The sequence below is a fragment of the Oryza brachyantha genome, chromosome 9 (genome assembly GCF_000231095.2).
Source record: "Oryza brachyantha chromosome 9, ObraRS2, whole genome shotgun sequence".
Lineage (NCBI taxonomy): Eukaryota > Viridiplantae > Streptophyta > Magnoliopsida > Poales > Poaceae > Oryza > Oryza brachyantha.
In genome coordinates this window covers 10,563,392-10,583,354 of record NC_023171.2, presented here as the reverse complement: position 1 = coordinate 10,583,354, position 19,963 = coordinate 10,563,392, and positions in this window count along the sequence as shown.

Below are 19,963 nucleotides of genomic sequence, written 5' to 3'. Positions count from 1 at the left end.
TAGAGAGATGGTGCTTGGGTAGGAGGATTGGATGGAAGCTTGCAATTGTTGTCTAGTAGCTTAGCTACTAATACTACTAAGTCAGTGCACAAAACAACAAGTGCTAAAAAGAAAAGGCAAAAGAGAGAGAGTATATTATTATTCTGTTGACATGGTATGGTATGAGGTATCCTTCTCAATCAGGCATTGAAGTCCTTTTAAGCAGTGTAGATTTCAACAAGAGAAGTAATTAATTAATTGCTAGATGAATAAAAAAGTAATTAAATTTAGTTTGTGCCGTGTGCTCTGTAACTGAGGAAATGTGTCTATATAAATATAAGCCGCAAGTAATTATATGAAAAATTCTCTATGGTTAAAAATAGCTTGAGGTATTAAATAGTATAAAAGTTTGGTGCACCGAGATATTTAGTACTTGGATATAATATGTTTTTTCGCTAGAGAGTATGTTAACACAGAGTACAATTTTAAGGATAATAAAAATAACTCTAATTATATATACCCCTAGTATCCTACTATATGTCCGACTAAAAATACCTGTCGATTTAGACAATATTATGGTTTCCAAATGACCATTATTTCTTTTACAATCACCAATAAATATATAATATTATCCAAAGAATAATTTTGACCTAAACACTTCAATAAAATTATATATCTATTGATGATTGTAATAGAAATACTTGTCAAATTATTTCTACATCAAATATTTCTCAAAGTTATTTATAGTTAAAGTCTTCAAAGTTTGACATCATCCTTGATTAAAGCAACAGATATGACGAACCGGAGCAAGTATAGTTCTGTTAGAGAGGGATGGATTAAATAATTTAACTAATGTAGCTGTTTTGTTTCTTAGTGAGAAAAATGTACTAGCGCCACTGTAATTAAAGTACCCTATGCCACTGTAAATTGTTGCCGCAAGGACGTTTAGGTGGGTAGATCCACGTGCGGCTTGTACTAATAATCTGTGAAGTTTCATGGCCTGTGTGTGTGTACTCCTACATAAGTAGAGTTTATGTTCTTAATGCCCTGATTTAATTAGTCCGTTTCTATCACATCGTGATTAGCACCCAAGAAGATTATCCTACTGGATCTTTGTCATTCTCTCCTAGAAAGGATTCGATCGAGCCGGGAAGGAATGATTGATTTTGGATGCTTATTGAGCATTTGATTATTAATCGCCTGTTTGTCTGAATAAGTAAAATATGATATAGCGTACTCAACGATGCCAGTTAAGTAGTACTTGTATGTTAATTGCAGCTGCTAGGCTCCAAATGGAGGGTTTTCTCGATGTACGATGAAGAATTCATAAGGCCAAGTACTGTTTGATTGTAGTACTGGATCCAGAATAATCATTGATCAACATTGTCGCATATAAGAATACAACCGCGCTTACATAAATAAAAAAATGTTATGTATCAAGCAGAATTATATTTTTGAAATGATTTTAAGCAACTGATTATTGTTTCTTACTGGGACTGAGGAAAGTCTATCCAGTATATGTCTCACCTAATCGTTGAAGTTTTGCTAGCTAAAAACATTAACTTTCTGTCAGCTATTGGGCTTTTCCATATATATCTCGCGAGGTACTTTAGTTTGGCTTCAATCATTTCATTACATTTAGATAATTCTCCTAGAGTCCAAGTACTATTTCAACAAAAAGTGATATGATGATATTAAATCATGTGTACCTCTAATTAACACCCTCATCTTTTCGATCCTGCTTATGCTTATAAGCCAAAATTTAAATTTTTAACATTACATTTGGAGTTAATTTTGAGGTTTTTTTTAATCGTATTTTATTTTACAGTATTGCCTTTTAGATTGCTAGGAACATACATATAAAAGTTCTATTCACAAATTACTTTTTTTTGCAATATGCTGTATGTTTTTTCTAAAAGAGCCAAAAATTGACCTCCCCAATGTCTAGAAATACAAGTGTGCTAATTCAATATATATTTGAAATCCTAGATTTCACATTTGTATCCATCAATATGAAGATCAAGAGGGGCATATTCAGATTGGAGGAATTTCGCGAGAATTTTAGAGAAAATGAATTGTTTTCTGCATTCCAAAAGAGCACTAAACATTAATTCATGTTTTTAGGAGTGCATAGGAACACATGTTCGGTGACAAATTTAAAGGGTGAGTAACACATTCTTTTGAATAAGATAAATGATTAAATATTAGATACAGAAATAAAAAAGTTATTATGGGACAGAGGCGCAGCAGATAATTCAAGCAGCTGAGAAGGAAATTAGAACAGAACTTACAGGAGGCAACAGTAAAAAGTTGGTGCACTTGCTATTGTCACCTACTACTATTGGCAACAACATATGCTTTGAAACTTTGGAAGTTCTTTCATTGATAGTCTTATTAATTGGAGTGTCTGTAATTTTGTTCGCTTCACTCTTGGATTCTTCCTCTTGTCGGCAACACACACACATGTTGTATACACTTGCAGAGAGCAGGGACTGAAAGTTTTTTATATACTCCGTTGTATGGAACTACTACTTGTACAACGACCTGCAACATAGGTAACTCGTACAATAACTCGTGTCAGATCAACTAGAGACAATGGTTATTAAGAGGGCCAGAGAATTATGAGGTTGCTGAGCTGCAGTGCCAGGTACGGTTGCCCCCATGCAGAATAAGCTAGCTAGCGTGTGTGTTTCATGCATTTCTCTGTGAATATATATTTCCTCGCATTTTAGTTATGCAGATTAAAATGATTTTTGGACAGGAACGTTCCAACGTTTATATGGTTGTGCAACCATTTTTTTCCTAGGGTTTTAATGCAATCCTTTAGTCATGTAACACATTTATAAACTGGAACCATAATTCATTCAGAGGAGGGGGCACATGTTTTAATTTCAGTCAGTAGCTAGTACAGCAGTTCCTGCTACAACCAGCAGCAGTTCACTGAAATAAAGCTGCCTCGTCACAAGTAGAAGGAAACGAGAGAGCCAAAAACCAAAGGCAAGAGATTATAAAAATAACAAAAAAAGAACTCCGAGCTCCTCGGCCTCGTATTTTCGTGTTTGTAAGTCCAAATTTAAACTTTTAATTTAAAATTTAAAATTGATTTTAAATTTCTTTATTATAGTTATTTTTCAGTTTTTTGCTTTTAGATTGTTAAGAGCATGCATATACAAGTTTTACTATAAATTACTTTTTGTTTACAAATAATTCGTTTGAATGTTTTCCAACAAAAAACCAAAAAAATTAGCCAAACTTTACGGTGGAAAAGCTGCCGGTTGTGACGACGAGAGCAACTGCTCTCGCTGTAAAAGTCTGGCCGGATCATACAGCAGCCAGTAGTGGTTTGACTGCCTCTTCGTGCGTGTGTGTGTGTGTGACGTCTCATGGATTGACCATACAATATCTGTACTAGAACCTGCAAAAGCTACAGTGGCCGGCTACACCCTGAAGCTGATCGATCGATCCATGCAGCTGGCTACAGAAAGATGAAAAGATCGGTGAAGTGAAGTGCAGAACGGTGGGTATAATCCGGAGCAAAATGGCAAGCATGTCAAACTATCCCAGTGTATTCAACTAGTAGCACTATGCTGCTGTCTAATATCAAACAGTATATTTATAAATAAAAAATAACTAATAAATAAAACTTTTATGCATGTGTTTTTCGTGATTTAAAAAGCGATACTGAAAAATAATCTACAATAAAAAACTCTAATATCTACTTATAAATTCAAGATTAAAAATTTAAATATTAACTTATAAACATAAGCAAAATTGAAAAGGGAGGCTCAATTGATACTAGACTGCCGTGGAAACGACGACAAATGTTAGACTGTGACGCCATTATTTTTCATGCTCCATGACTGCACACGGACAAGAGGTCGATACAAGGAAGAAAAACAATGGAAGGATCGGTGAGCCTGAGGCCATAATCTCATCATCCAGCTGGGAGACATCCCGTTGTGGATCTGAAACTGACTGACCACACGGGGCACAAAAGGGACATGCTTAGCGAACTCGACATTCGACAAGGAGCTAGTGAGAAATCTGAGTTGTAGTTTATTTTCTGTATTTTATAACAATAATATCTCAATACATAAATAATAAATTGGTTTTTTAGGAAACTGAAGGTTCCTGGAGTTATAGGTACAGACGTTCTTTTAAATAGAATCTAATGTTTTTTTCCATGTATATGATTTCTTAACCGGTAAACAATGTTATTTTGTAAAATATTTCATATGAAAATTGCTTTAAAAATATAGCGGTTTAGTTTTTAAAGCTGATACTTAAAATTAGTTATGATCTAACTTATTCCATTTTCCATGCTTAGGGAGAAGCTCCCCCTCCCTCCCTAGCCCAACTTAAGTGGCCAGGTTCTATTAGTATATAATTAATTAAATATTAGTTAATAAAATATAGACCCATGGATTTATTTGTTTTTCAAAGCAGCTTTTATATAAAAAAATTTACACGAAACATGTCGCTTAACCGTTTGAAATACATACTAATGAAAATCAAGCTGATCAACGCACTGATAACCATTGCGGTTTCATAAAGCAATGGACCCCCGGCGCATATCTATATACGTACGTACAGAAATCATCGAGACCAAGAACTGCAGCTTACGCACGCACGAAAACTGAGACAGATCGATCGATCGATTGATTGAACGACCGATCAGCCCGACAGACATCGAGGCACTGTGGGGGTGTTTGGCAACGCCGACGGGAATGTGGGGGCCATCCTTCGTAGAGAGAGAGAGAGTTCGGAAGAAGATGAGCAAGGCAATTATTCCACTGTTCCACATGTACATGCATAAAGTGGGGAGGCTGGCTGGCTTAGGTCTTATTAGTTCCCAAATTTTTTTTTCAAAAACATCGCATTAAATTTTTGAACACATAAATAAAGTATTAAATATAGATAAATCAAAAAACTAATTACACAGTTATAGAAGAAATCTTAAGACGAATCTTTTAAACCTAATTAGTTCATGATTAGCCATAAATGCTACATTCACCAATATGTGCTAATGACAGATTAATTAGGCTCAAAAGATTCGTCTCGTGGTTTACAGGCTAGCTGGAAAATTTGTTTTTTCATTCGTGTCCGAAAACCCCTTCCGACATCCGATCAAATATTTGACGTGACACTTTTTCTAAAAATTTTCTCAACGTAAACACCACCTTAAGACCCAAGGAAACCTACCCCAGATGCAGCGTTGAGACGGGCTTTGCTTTGCTGCTAATTCTGTGATTTGGCGTCCATGCTCCGGGCATCATGGTGTTGTCTCCTCCGTTCCCCGTATTAAATCTGCCGGGATGTTGAGATTGTATAAACTCCAGCAGTTTCTATGACGTTTTTTTTTTAAAAAAAAGACAATTCTTCATTCCCTTATCTTAGAAACAGGGGCAGATTTAAAGGGGGCTAGTGGGACTCTAGTCCCCCTACACACTAGATTTCCTGTAAAAAATAGGGGCGGATTTAAAGGGGGCTAGCGGGACTCTAGTTCCCCATACACACTAGATTTCCTGTAAAAAATAGAGGGGAGGGAGGGGAGGAAGAGGGAAGGCAGAAGAAGATGGGGCTAAAGGTGAAGGTAGAAGAAGGTAATCTGTCCCTCCAACCTTTGGATCTTAGATTCATCACTGCTTAGAAAGACACCTAAAAATATCACCATATCTTTTTATATATTATAGCAAACTTACGAGATGATTGTGCTGGGTGCCTATGACTGGTGCCGCCGATAAATTTATTTTTTATTCATCGCACGCATATTATACACATAAAGAAATAGAGAATACCCTTCACTTAATTTATCAAATCCCTATGCAACCTCTCCTTGCTTTATTTTTTTAATATAATCAATTTTACTTTCATAAATTTAATGCAATTATTACATGCAAATAAATTTATTTTAGGATAAACAATTGGGAGACAATGAATATTATTTTTGGACGGGCGAAGGAATACTCTGGCTTCATTAACTCAATAGACATCACTCCTTTACTACGAACTGCTCCACCCATGTTTATCACCAGATATATTCTGACCCTGCTAGCAGCACTGTCATATGTAGCACAGTACTCTCCCACATTGATTTATAGGAAAACACGACAGGTACAATACATGCTTTTTAGAGGCATGCTGCCTATTAATTGATAATATGGGTTCAATGTTTGACCATTCGTTTTATTTAAAAACTTGAGAAATTAAAAAAAATTAGTCGCACGTATAATCCTATTCATGGTTTATCATCTAGTAAAAACAAAAATATTAACCGTAAATTTTTTTAATAAGACGAAGCGTCAAAAAGTAAAAGATGTTTTATTTTGGGACGGAGAGAGTATGTCGTATGTGTTGTTTGTTCGTTAAATGGCACTAATTAGTAAGCTGATCTCTGTCACTAGCTGCTCAAACGGACTCCGGTAGCGATCGGATCCAATTGAATCAAAATAAAAATAATATTTTTATGGTAAAAAAATCTACTTTTCATCGATCTTAACGCTTCATAAAACCATAGTTGAGTGATGAAAAATGACAATAAAACCAATAAATTAATCCTAAAAATAAGTTATAAACAAAAAATTGGTTGAGATCGATCAACCATATACCGAGTGAGCAACCTTAAAGATGAAATATGAAATATCCTTAAGATATATTATAGCAAACTTAAGATGAAATATGAGACCATTATTCATGATTCAACAACATATACGATATATTACCTTTATCTTGAAATAAGTGTTTTCCTCTAGTTAAAATTTGGACACAGTAAATTAAAGTTTTACTACTTGACATGTAACAATAATAGAGCTAGTTTTCTCTACGATTAGCTAAGTATATTAGTTGTCAAAAAACTAGTTAATATATTGCTGGTAACTCGTAGTTTGTTGTGCATATATTGACGTTGTTGGTTGAAAAAAACAAATTAAGTATTTTGCAAATAAAAAACAATTTATAAATAAAAATTTTATATACATGTTGTTAACCATCTAAAAATAAGAGCAATTTTTTCATCCTTGAGAAGATACATAAGATAGCACTGTTTTCTATGTAAAATTTGGTACCACTGTTTTCTATGTAAAATTTGCTTTCTATGTAAAATTTGGTACCAAGTGGTACCTCATGTTACCTTCTTATGGATGAAAAAATTGGTTTAAAATAAAGGTTGAAAATAAACCAAGATTAAAAATACCAGAATGATCTTCAAATTTAAAGTTAAAAATTTAATTTTGGTTTATAAAAACAAAAATGATGAAGCTAATAGTTTCTGCAAGTACCATATTTTCTAATTTAAAACAATGGTATCTTCAGGTAGTAAGTATTTAGAGATACCAAAATTTAGCACTAAAAATTTGTATCTCTAAATATAAAATTATAACTCTGATTACTTTCTAAAGTAATTTCTCAAAATTAATGGACTATGGCAAAAAAGAAAAAAAACCGGTACGCTTTATTTAACTCTGAGCGGCCGGTGCATGATGGGCATTTACATTGCCATGCTTCAATGTCGATAATGGCTAGATCGTGCCAAATTGCCGACTGGTTGTACGCAAGTAAGGTACGTGCCTGCAGCTGCCTGCTGCACGGAAGTATGCAAAATGGGCGTAGATGAATACGACCATCCATCATGCACGTTATATTCAGCAGCAGCGTATGTACGTAGCTGTCGTAATATCATTAGTTGTCAGAATCAGGGAGCAAAATGTATGGAACAGTCGTAGGTAGCTAGCTTACGGGTACAGACGTCCACTGAATTACGTGTTACTGCCTGCCTCCGTACCTAAATGCTAAATGTTTAACGTTATTGTCTTTTTATAAACGTTTGATTATTCGTTTTATTTAAATTCTTTTATTAAATATGTAAATATATATATACACAAAAGTATATTTAATAATAAATAAAATGATATAAAAATAATTAATAATTATGTAAATTTTTTAAATAAGATAAATAGTTAAATGTGTAAAAATTTAACGGCGTCAAATATTTAAGGATGTAAAGAATACTTGTTACTCCCTTCGTCCCAAAATATTATCTAGTACAATAAATCTATACATAATATACTTATATAGGCAGTGTCCGGTCATTACTGAGGTAGCTGCAGTTTTGTAACGGATGGAGTTGATAATACGCATTACATCCTAAAATATATGTGGCATATTAAGAAATTTCGTGGGATTAATAATTAGAGTAAGTTTGTGATTGTTTAGGAATAGCATGTGTGTAAAAAATGTAAATAGATAATGTTTATGTTTGGTTGAGATAAAGATGATAAGTGATGACGGAATAGCTATTAAAATAGATGATAGGCGGTAGAAATATCTTCGTTTATTGAGGGAGGGGGTTCTTCGTGAAATAACGATGTGTCCTCTCACTCACGTACGTGAAATTATATATGAAAATAACATATAATTATATAAACAAAATATGTTTTGGGGACTATGTGATTATCTAAAATTATAAACAAAATATGTTTTGGAGACTATGTGATTATCTAAAATGGCAATAATCATTGAAGTGGAGGGGAGTATGTAGGGGTGTTAACGGATCGGATAATATCCGATCCGATCCTACCCGAATCCGTTTAAATTGAGGATGTGGTAGAGGTTTGCAACTATCCGATAGATACAGAGTCGGATTCAGATAGTGAGTTGCGGATTCAGATACGGATATGGTATCACTAATATCCGGTGGATGCGGATTATCCGATTTTTTTACCGGATTATCCGATAGTCGTTCTAGCGGATAATCCGAGTTTGTTAGCCCACAAAGCACTCAATCAAAAGACCATCAATAGCCTAAATATTTTTCATCAATATTGAATGATAATGTATTGATAACATGTACATGTCACATTCGGTCATAATAATCCGTTTTTGAGCCGACTCCGTACCATTTCCGACATCCACGACAATCCGCATCCGAAAACATCTGCATCTGCCCCGTATCCGTTTAAAAATTATGGTTTAGGATATGATATGACCACTATCCGTTCGAATCCGCTCCGCTAACATCCCGAGGAGCATGTACATTGTAGGTAGAGCTATACGCTGTACATTAATTATCCTCGCGCGCTCGACACCGAGACCGAGAAGAACCCAAAAGTAAAAATATACGGCCAAATGCATTCATGCGTGTTGTCCCCGGTCGCTTTATCACGATCGAAAAGGCGAACATGAAGATGAATATATACGCATAAAAAGCAGCCGCGTCGATCGATCGATCCATCTCGTTCGTACTCGCCAAAAAGACATTGATCGCCGGAAAAGATAGGGGGAAAAAAACACTGATCGATCTCTTTCAGGATTCGATCGCCTCTGCCATTCGCCCGTCCCAAAAGCGGCCAGAGATTCACCGAGAAGCTAACCACCCATGCATCTGCATGTGGTTGGGTTCATGGCGGCTTCGATCGGCCGGCTGCTGTATTCATGCGGGTGTCCGTACGCGTCGCAAGGGAGCTGATCGTTTGCAGGAAAAAAAAATATCAAACGTCATATTTACAACCATCAAATAAGTTATGGATAAAACTGTTATATACGTGCTCTTAGCAATTTAAATACTAAAACAGAAAATTAAAATACTGTGAAAAAACTATAAATTTAATTCTAAATTTAAGATTGAAAATTCAAATTTTAGATCGTAAACCTAAATAGAATTGAAAAGATGAAGTGGTTAGTTTAATGGTTCAGGCATGGGACGGGCGCGGTGATGGGCGAGGGAGAGAGAACGAAAACAACCGGTGTCTTGTCCGGATGGCGATCAGCTGTGTGTTCATCAGCCATGCCATGGCGCACGTTGCGTCCACCGAGCAAAAGGCCAAGCGCCGGCCATGATTTCCACCGTTGCGCGCGCACAAATCCTAATCATTCCTTCGCCGTATCGGCTAGCTAGCTTGCTCGACCCAAGTTGCACGCAATTGGCAGTTTGGCACACAAAGATCTCACTTGCTTCTCTCTTGCATGCCGGGCTTTGCTGCTTTATTCTCATCTCCCAAGAGATCCTGTCTCTTAGGATTAATTAAGCAATTGAGCCGTACAACGTTTCGACCATGGAATTGATGGGGTATCGTCTTTCGCTTATATTTATATTTATAAATTATATTTTAAATTTTTAACTTTAATTTAGTTTTTTCTCATTGTAGTTTTTTTAAAAAAACTCTACTTATAAACCATTAAAAATACACATATATAATTTTTATTTATAAATTATTTTTTATTTATAAATATGTTGTTTCGCGGCTTTTGTTCGAAACAACCAGACTATGGCGCAGGAAATTAATCATGTGACGCGCACATTGCCGTACCATCATCTCAACTGCCTAGGAATGAACTGTGTGTGCCACATATTGGCCTGATGGGCAATATATGTACAGTAGAAGATCATCCGTATATATTGGCTTGGCAGTTTGTTTCCTAGTCGATGTTGCAGTAGTTGCTACTAACATTCTAGCAGCAAGACATGTCATGGATGATGGATGCATGCATGCATGGAGCACATGTGCATAGCTAGCTTCACAACTGCAGAGTGGTATTGAGCAAGCAACAAGCTAGTGCATGCCATGCTTTGGCACGTATACATGATTAGTTAAGCCGGGCAAGCTGTGGTCCTGCAGTTCAGTGTGTGTGTGCCCATGATCATCTCACCTGTAGTTGTGTGGCTTGTGCCTTCTTTTGTCCTAGCTGGTTCCTTCTCCTTTTCTCTCTGTGCATCACTTTTTATATGTGTTGTTTTACTAACTATTCTTTCGTGTATAAACTATTACAAAATAGCCTATTGTTTCTATTTTTATCTCTAAAATACAAGTTTGTTTCAAATAATACTAGCGTACGTATAATTTATATTTCTTCATAGCATATATATGTATATGTTCATTACACACACAAGTTGGTTCACTATTCCCATGCTATATGTTGTAAGGCATATGGCGCCTAGAATGTTTGTTAGTTGCATTGAAGAAAAAACACGGGAAACATTTGTCACGTATACTTGGCATGACTCAGTTTGTTAAGATACTTTTTCTATCTTGAAATCCTTAGCCGGAACACTGGACTCTATGGGTTATATGATAGGAATCAAGTGGAAATAACATAATTCTAATTCTGGTCGGATTTGACATTATTCGTCCAACTGGAAAATGCACAATTTTGCATCTCTCGTTTGTTTTTTTAGCATGTGAGGTCTCTTTTTGGACTGTCTGTCTTTAAACTTTTTATGGGCACAATACTATATATTTTAAATTTATGCACGCAAAACTAACCGTATTTCATCTTCCTTTCATCCATAAGTAACACTTGCACCCTCCCAACCCCACATCCAAATCCCTTTGCTAGAGCATTTGCAACAATTCATACAAATTTGATTATTTGTATTGTTATTTGGATGATCTTTTAAGAGCAAAATATATGGCCGGTCTTTAAACTTATGACACGGTACCACTTAGGTCCATAAACTTAGAAAATGCACGTTTAGATCCATGAACTCGTTTTAATGTCTAAAATCATGGACCTGGATGGTACATTAAAACGAGTTCATGGACCTGGATGGTACATTAAAACAAGTTCATTGACCTAAACGTGCATTTTCTAAGTTTATGGACCTAAGTGGTACCGCGCCATAAGTTTAAGGATCGGTCATGCACTTTACTCATCTTTTAAAATAAAATCTCTTCACACTAGTTATCACTCCAACATAACATCTATATTACATCCTCCATATATATTTTATTAATATTTTATAATCTCTTCTCTTATATTGTTATTGCTCTCTCCTCTTAAGATTGGATGTTAAGATATAGGGTGAGGAGAGAGAAACTCTAAATATTGAGTTTCTCTTTTTTATATGGAATGAAGTATCTGCTGAAGCATCTTTTTTCACATACTCTATTTTTATAATGGATGATAAGATAAGTATTTGCTGGGATTGCTCTTAGCTCCATCAAGCCCTGCACACTGACCAATCTGATCCTACTTTTCTCCACTAATAAATTTTGCCCCTCTCATATTTTTGCTTATCTTCATGCTTATAAACTAAAATTTAAATTTTAAAAACTTAAATTTAAATTTAATTTTGATGTTTTGTCCTACTTTATTTTTTGGTTTTTGTTTTTTAGATCGCTACAAACATATATATCAAGATTTACCCATAAACTATTTTGTAATCATTAACAAGCTCTTTCTCTTATGCTTAATTTCAGCGAACAATGATGCCGTCTTTGTAGATAATTCACGGGAGAGGAGAGGTTCCATACCTGAATTATAACTTTGCCTATATATCACTGTCGCTCTCATGCTTTCAGTAATTTAGCTCGTTTCCCTCACCCAACCCTATACATATCCTACCATTAGGAATTGACTGCGTATGCGAAAAGGTTTGAGTTGATCAGTGGTTCGCATGTCCCTTTTTCATTATATTGTCATATTTCTATTGTGATCAAGAAGACGATCAATATGTGGTTCCAGGATGAAGAAGGAAACATTTTAGACGTATTTCTATTGAGTGATTTTACGGTAAGGTATTAGGAGGTGTTTTTTCTATTACGTGGTACATCCTTAGTATATTTACTTAAGTTTCAAATTAGAAAATATGATGTATATTACCTCTGAAAAGATAATGTGGTCCTTAGTATACTTACTTAAGTTTTAAACTAAAAAAATATGGTCATCATCTTTTACTTTATGCTTATACTTATAAACCAAAATTTGTATTTACAACTTTACATGTGGAGTTGATTTTAGGTTTTATTTATCGTAGTTTGTTTTTAGTCTTGGTTTTTTATCACTAAGAATATGTATATAAATATTTTATTTATAAATTATTTTTCGTTACAAATACGTAGGTTATCTGTCACCAAAAGATAACTTCAAATATATTCGTTTTTTTTTACCTGAGCAACAACTCCATAGTCGACATGTAGACCATATAGGTTACTACGACAGGATGAGACATCCTACTACTAGCCCTGGTAGCTACTCTTTCAATCCCAAAATATATTTTTTACTTATCTCACACATATACCAATAAAAAATAAAACCAGAATACCCTTCCCTTATCAAATCTAAATACAATTATTTTCTATCTTATATAATCCCAATGCATGTGTTTTCTTTACTTTCATAACTTTCATGCAGTGATGGCTTAAACATTAACTTATTTTAAACAAACCAAACGAAACAAAAATAATATTAATTTAGGAGAGAGACAGTACGTTTAATAGGGAGGAAACCCTACTATTAACTCTGTCCCGAAATAAGATAATTTTTCGTTTTTCTGTGTTCAACATTTGACCATTCGTCTTATTTGAAAAGATTTTGCGATTAATATTTTTGTTCTCGATAAAACATGAATAGTACTTTATGCATGACTAATTTTTAAAAATTTTTATATAAATTTTTCAAATAAGACGAATAGTCAAATGTTGGATACGAAAAAACGAAAAATGATCTTATTTCGAACGGAGGTAGCACTTTGCATGCATGAGCATTTATCTGTGCAAGTATCTGTTCTTGCTGCGGCTGGCTGCACGTTGGGCTGGGTCTGCTTTTGGCTAGGTCGGTGGTAGCACCTCAGGCTTTTCCGTCCAACGATGGGCCTACAAAAACAAACTGTGCCTGTGTGAGTGTGAGTGACACAAGCCAACTTGACACAATGGACACAGAGACAAGAATGGTCCAGCCCCCTACGGTTTTCTTTTTGATGCTACTCCTCCCAAGTTTACACAAGGACTACAAGGTAAACAAAAGTTAAAAAGGGGGTTATACTCTACTGTAGTTGGGTGAGCTGCTAGCTCCCTTTCAGCTGATCAGGCACAGAAAGAGATGAGGGGTGGTGACCTAGAAAGTAGCCTCCATAGAAGTGTCTTATTTCAGGTCTACCCTCACGATGAGAGAGTAATTTTATCATCTTTAAAAAGATATTAGGAGGTACTACTGGTCTCTATATAAAATTTAGTATCTTTTGGTAGCTTAGATACTAGAAGATACCAAATTTTATATAGAAAACAGTGGTACTTCATGGTACCTTCTGAAGGATTGGAAAAATACACCCTGATGATCATGCATTGCATTGCAGGGTCAAGATCTGGACATGCTAATTTACTCAGTTTTGTCTTAAGAATTTGTCCCAAACCATTGACTGCTAGCGAATTTAATTGTGCACTGTGGAAAATTGAATGCTAAAGTTTATGGGCAAGGGGGCTGGGCATGATTAGCCTCTGTCTCATTCCAAAGCTTTTAGTTACACTACTGCAGGAACCCCTCCCATACGGTCGGTATATGCGTTAAATGCATACGAAATAAATTATCGGTACATCTCTACGCCGTACCAATTTATTCCGGAATTAACATGAACACTGGTGCCATTACTCTTGCTCGCATTTAGTAGTTAGTACGTTCTGAATGTGATTATTGAAGTGCTACTCCCATATAAAGTAATCAGGGTTTAATCAGATAGGGGTGTTCCGTGCTTCAGAGAAACGTGGACAGGAAGCTTGCAGTGTGCTAGGAGTAGAAGCAAGAGCATATTTCAGGGGCATATGTGATTTTTTAAAGTTTTTGTTTTATTGTTGTTAAATGCACCCTGGATTTTAACTGGGCTGTTCCTCATGCCGTTTTGGCTAGGATTTTTATTATTTTTTACACTTTTTATTAATTTCTTTATAAATATAGATTTTTCTTCAAATATTGTAAATCTAGAGTACAAACGCCGACCAGTAGGCACGAAATATAAAACGTCCACTAGCTGGACGTGAAATCCAATGTGACAAACGGCCATTAGAGCAATGGGATGGCCGTTGGATGGAGGGTGGCACATTTACATGCGACCCCCTTGCCGTTCGGTAGCTCAGCGTTTTATCCTTTGAGAGAGGGTTGCCTGTAAATACACAAAGCTGGCGAGTAGAGAGGCCTGGTTATTTTGCCAGCATGACCCTTGTCGCCCAATAGAAGGGTGTTTTAAGGGGACGCATGAAAAATCACCCGTGATTTGAGTGTCCTTTACTAAAATGGCGATAACTTTCTCATACAGACTTAAAATTAGACAAAATTTATATCAACAGATATCTATAGAAAAAGTTATGTCCAATTCTCCCCGCTTTGTCGAGTTTGGCGAAATTAGAATCACTAAATTCCGTTTACAAAATTATGTTCTTTAGGTGAGAAGCTTCGAAAACCCATTGGATAGAATTTTGAAAATTTTTACGGGTTACATATTTCGTTTGTTTGTGCTTAGATTTTTGTGGTTGGTTATTGTGTGCTCCTAAATCAATAGAAAATAAGAATAAGATAAAATAAAATAACATGCTTTCTCTCTCCTCTTCACCAGAGAGAGCGCTCTCCAACCCAGTTAATATTTGTTTTATAGATAACTCCTTGCTTAGCTTTAATACTTCTAGCTATAGCCTATAGGACGGTAAGTGGGCTACCTACAGAATGACTAGGCCCCCTCCACCTGCCTGTCTTGGAAATTTTGCAAGCGGCCTCCTGTTAGAGATAAAACGCCCTGCAAAATTTATTCTCTATCCAATGACCGTCTCTTCTACTCCTCTTGTTGTTTGCCATATATGATACTATGCTCAGCTAACTGGTGTTTTATATTTCACGTGCACTAGCTGCTCGTTGGAGAATAGATTTGCTATTTTGAAAAAAGGTATTTTTGGAAAGTTTTAATTATGCATATATATACACACACCACACAGAGAGGGAGGATATGGTTTGACAAATGCTGTTAGCGAGTATAATGTTAAGGGTCCCTTTGAATCACTAGAAATAAAAAGAAAATAGAGAAATAGGAAAAACATAAGATTCTAACAGGAATGTAAGTGTAAAATATAGGATTGCAAAACACAGAAAAAAAAAGTAGAAATGACCGTTTGATTAGACCACAGAAAAAACACAGAAATTTGAGTAGAGATAAAGACTCAAAGGAATTTTTTTCATAAAGTTCTACCTCTCATTAAATTTTCTCCAAAACTTATATGGAAAGAGGCATTCCATAAAAATTATATAGGATTTTATAGGGTTCATTCCTTTGATTCAAAAGGTTTTGTAGGAAAAATTCCTGTAGGAATGAAAACCTCTAAAATTCCTTTAAAAAAAATTGAATCAAAGGAAGCCTAAAGGGTGTGGTAAAATCTGTGCTCCAATCTTTGTCGCTGTTTCTCGGTTGCTGAAATAGTCGAGGCATCCGCTCGGCTCGGCCGTACGCAGGCGGAGCCAGCGCTGCACGCCCGACGCAACAGTAGGAGATCACCACACCCTGCCCCAACTGGCCAAGCCAGGCAACCACACCGACCGGCGGTCCGCCGCGGCGCCCGCGCGCAGCGACATTCGCCCGGCGCGCGGCACGGCACAGCCGCGGCCTGGCTGTACGCACGCACGACGCTGCGCCGCTCCAATTTCCAACGCGTCTCTTGCCTCCCCCCACCCGCCCGCGAGCCGCTGGCTGCCCGCGTGCGACAGTACGTACGGCTTGCACGGCGTATACACGTACAACCATTCGTCTTCACCTCACTCAATTTGTTGAGTGCGGTTGATTTAACCGTGATCAAGTTGCCGTTAGACGCCAATCAAACAAATGGTACAACCAAGCAGTAAAAACACACCAATGGACATATGTAGGGCACGGCACGGCACAGCATCTTGCGAAACAAAACAAAAAAAGAAAACCTAATCGATGCCAAGAAGCTTTTTGCAGCACACGGTAGGTGAGCTCTTTCCTCTTTTGTCACCACTCGCCCGGGCTCCCGACGCGAAAGCGTATTGGTTTTTTGTTCGCTTTAACTTCTGCTACTTTTTTTTTCTCCCCAACCGCTCCCGTCTCCATGCTGCTGCAGCTGTGCGCGCTGCAGTTGCTGCTTCACTTGCTTGCCAATGCAAAGCGTCCTCCTCCTCTCATTCATGTCTCTGACCTGACGACGACGGGGGCGGCCAGGCCTCTCCTTGGACTCGTCTCTCTGAACGATCCCTGCATATCATTCACCGCCCGCTTGGACTCACGTGAACGTGCGACAGCTACACGTGCCGCACTCACTGGACACGCTCGAGTGGGTGGCAGGCCCCCCTGCCTTTTCGATCGCCTCTCACACACACCTCTCTCTCTCTCTCTCTCTCTGTGTCGCTCTCGTCTCGTGTTGAAAGGTAACAGCGTCTCTCACTCTCCGATCAGTACGAGTGTTGTGTGTCGAGATGGCTGGCCGGGAATTCAGTCGCGCAGAAGAAAGCGACGGACGGACGGCGAGCTCCGATCGATGCTCGCCCTCGCTGCTTCGGTCTCCTCTGCCGTCGGCACGTGCTGGCAGGGTTCGTCCGTGGACCGTCGCCATAGGATTCTCGCCCCGCTCGTCGTCGTCGATCGCGCGCGCGCGGCAGCCGAAGCCGAAGCGACGGCCGCCGACCGTCGAACGCGGCGTTTAACCCGGACCGGACGCCGCGTGTTCGATCGGATAACTGACCCACATTTATCATTTTTTACTTGCACGCTTCCTAAACCGTTAAATGATATGTTTTTATTAAATTTTATATAGCAAAGTTGATTTAAAAAATCATAACAATTTATTTTTTAGTTTATTATAATTAATAATTAATTAACCATATATTAATATGTTGTTACTTTTTATGCACCGGTTATCCAGCCAACTAAAGAACAAGACCTCATGACTGACGGACTGCTGCGCGCTTGCCTAGCAGGCAAATTGCCAGCACTGACTTCGCCCGCGCATGCACTAATCTGAGATTGATAGATGCGAGAACCAGCTGTTTGTCGCATGGCGCTCACTATATATATATATCTTCTCGTTGTGAGAGCGATCATCGCTGATCGGTGATCAGTTCGCTACTGCTTAAAGATTCTCTCTGATGACATGACTACACACATGGAAACGCTCGTCTAGCTAGCTAGGCAGGGGAACCAGTTTGGATTTGGAATTGAGGTTTTACGATGCTCTCTGGTCGATCTGCCGGGCCTTGGATTGATGTCAAGCATGGACAAGTGACCCTAGAATTCAGGGTTTCAGACCCCCCACGGTGTCAGGTCTTCTTAACCCTACTCTCTTGTACGCGTATACCAGTGCTGCGATGCCTATGCATGCATCCTAGACAGGACGAGTCATGCATCAACCAGAAACGTCAGAATTGAAAGAGACCTGAATTCCATGTCCCTGATCTCCTGCCGGAAACGGAGAAACCACCGCGCGCTGCTACTGCTAGCAGCTGAACCTGAACGATGCATACATGGGTGCCACCACATTGATCATGTATCAAAACCAAACGGTGGTGCTGACGCACGTACAGGCACAGTACAGTCTTGACAGTTAGTACAGGCGACCGGTCGATCGATCGATCGATCATTGAGCATCAATATATCGATCGATCGCGCCCACTGAAACATGAGTGCAAAGGTAGGGGAACAGAGTGGCATCAGCTACTATACACATAAAGCTAGCATTGGTTCGTTTTCTTTTCTTCAAAACATTGCATGCATGGACCATACATTATGCATGGAGGAGAAACACAAACAAACATGCATGCATGCATGATATGATGCGTGTATGATTTCCTTGAATCAGAAGCCAATTCATGGGGTAGCTATAGCTTTTGGTATGGCGTCAAAGATTCTTTTCTTTTCTTTTCTTTTTCTTTTCTGTTCTTTCTTTCTCTGTTTTGTGCACTACTCCACGTTGTTCTGTTCCAACTTACTTTCAGCAGTGTATCAGATAGCTGACGTGTGACGACCTCAGTCTACCGTCGTCTACTTCTTGTACGTAGGTATACTAGATGGAGATACGCACAATCTCTTGAACTGTTGCAGTATCCTATCCATCCATGCATCCATCTATAGGGAAAAGACAACATACACATGCCAGCACACATTTTTTCTTAGAATCCAAAATAAACTCTACATAAGCTAGCTACACACTACCACTGGAAGTACTTACTGTACTCTGCCCGATTGCATCAACCATGGAGCTACATAGGTAGTAGTAGTAACTCTCTACTATAGGTATCACCTATCTCAATAAGCCAAGATCATCATCCAAATGGCAACAAGACAGCACAACCGTCCATTACCTCATCGCTTTCTTTGCAGCCTAGTTAGCTTGGACCGGCTTTGTCCCGTCTGTGCATGCAACGAGACAAAGACGACCTGTGGCGTTACACGTGTCAGGCCCTCGCCTGGGCCCACCTGCCAGTGTCACTCTCCAATGGACGAACTCTGCTACGGCCTAGCTTGGCTAGATAGTGGTTGAGTGGATAGTGGGCGCCATGGATGTACTCTGCGAGCTAGCGATAGCTCTACGCTGCCCACTCCTCCTCGCCGGCCGGCCGGGCTCCTCCGTGTAGGGCCCCCGCCCCACCCGGCCGCTCCGGCGATATTCCTCCGGCCATAACACGACGAGGAAGACGACCAAGTGGCACGAAGCATTGGTCTGCTGGTGCCGCACGTACTGCTACCTTATAGCTGCATGCCTGCATGCACACTCACCAGTACAAACCTCTCGTCAAAGACCTCTCTGACAGTGATGGTGCGATACAGGGACGTACACTCATGCATGCAGATCGATGGAGAGACAATGACTGCAGCATGGTCGTCTCATCTTCTTTCGCGATCGAGACAGGATTGATTAATTACTGCAAGTGGGGGATACCTTGTAAATGTAGGTTTAAATTTGGTTTAAGAGCTTAATTCAGATATGTAGTGTCCTCCTGCACTAGGGGAAATTGCTGTTGCAAGTGAGCTCATCATTAGTCAGAAAATGGAGGCAAGAGCAAGCAGCTCCATTGCTCGCTTCCTTCCAAGATGCCGTTCCCTAGTCACTTCCACATCGATCGCCCTATCTTCGCTCTGTTGCTATTGCTAAGCTAAGCTACTTGCTCCTTCCTTTTAGTTGATGAGTCCCTTTTTAGCCGAGCCACCAGACCATGTGCCCCTATCGCCCTCACACCATAGTGGTGGATCACCTCAACATGTCAGAGACAGATTAATGAAACA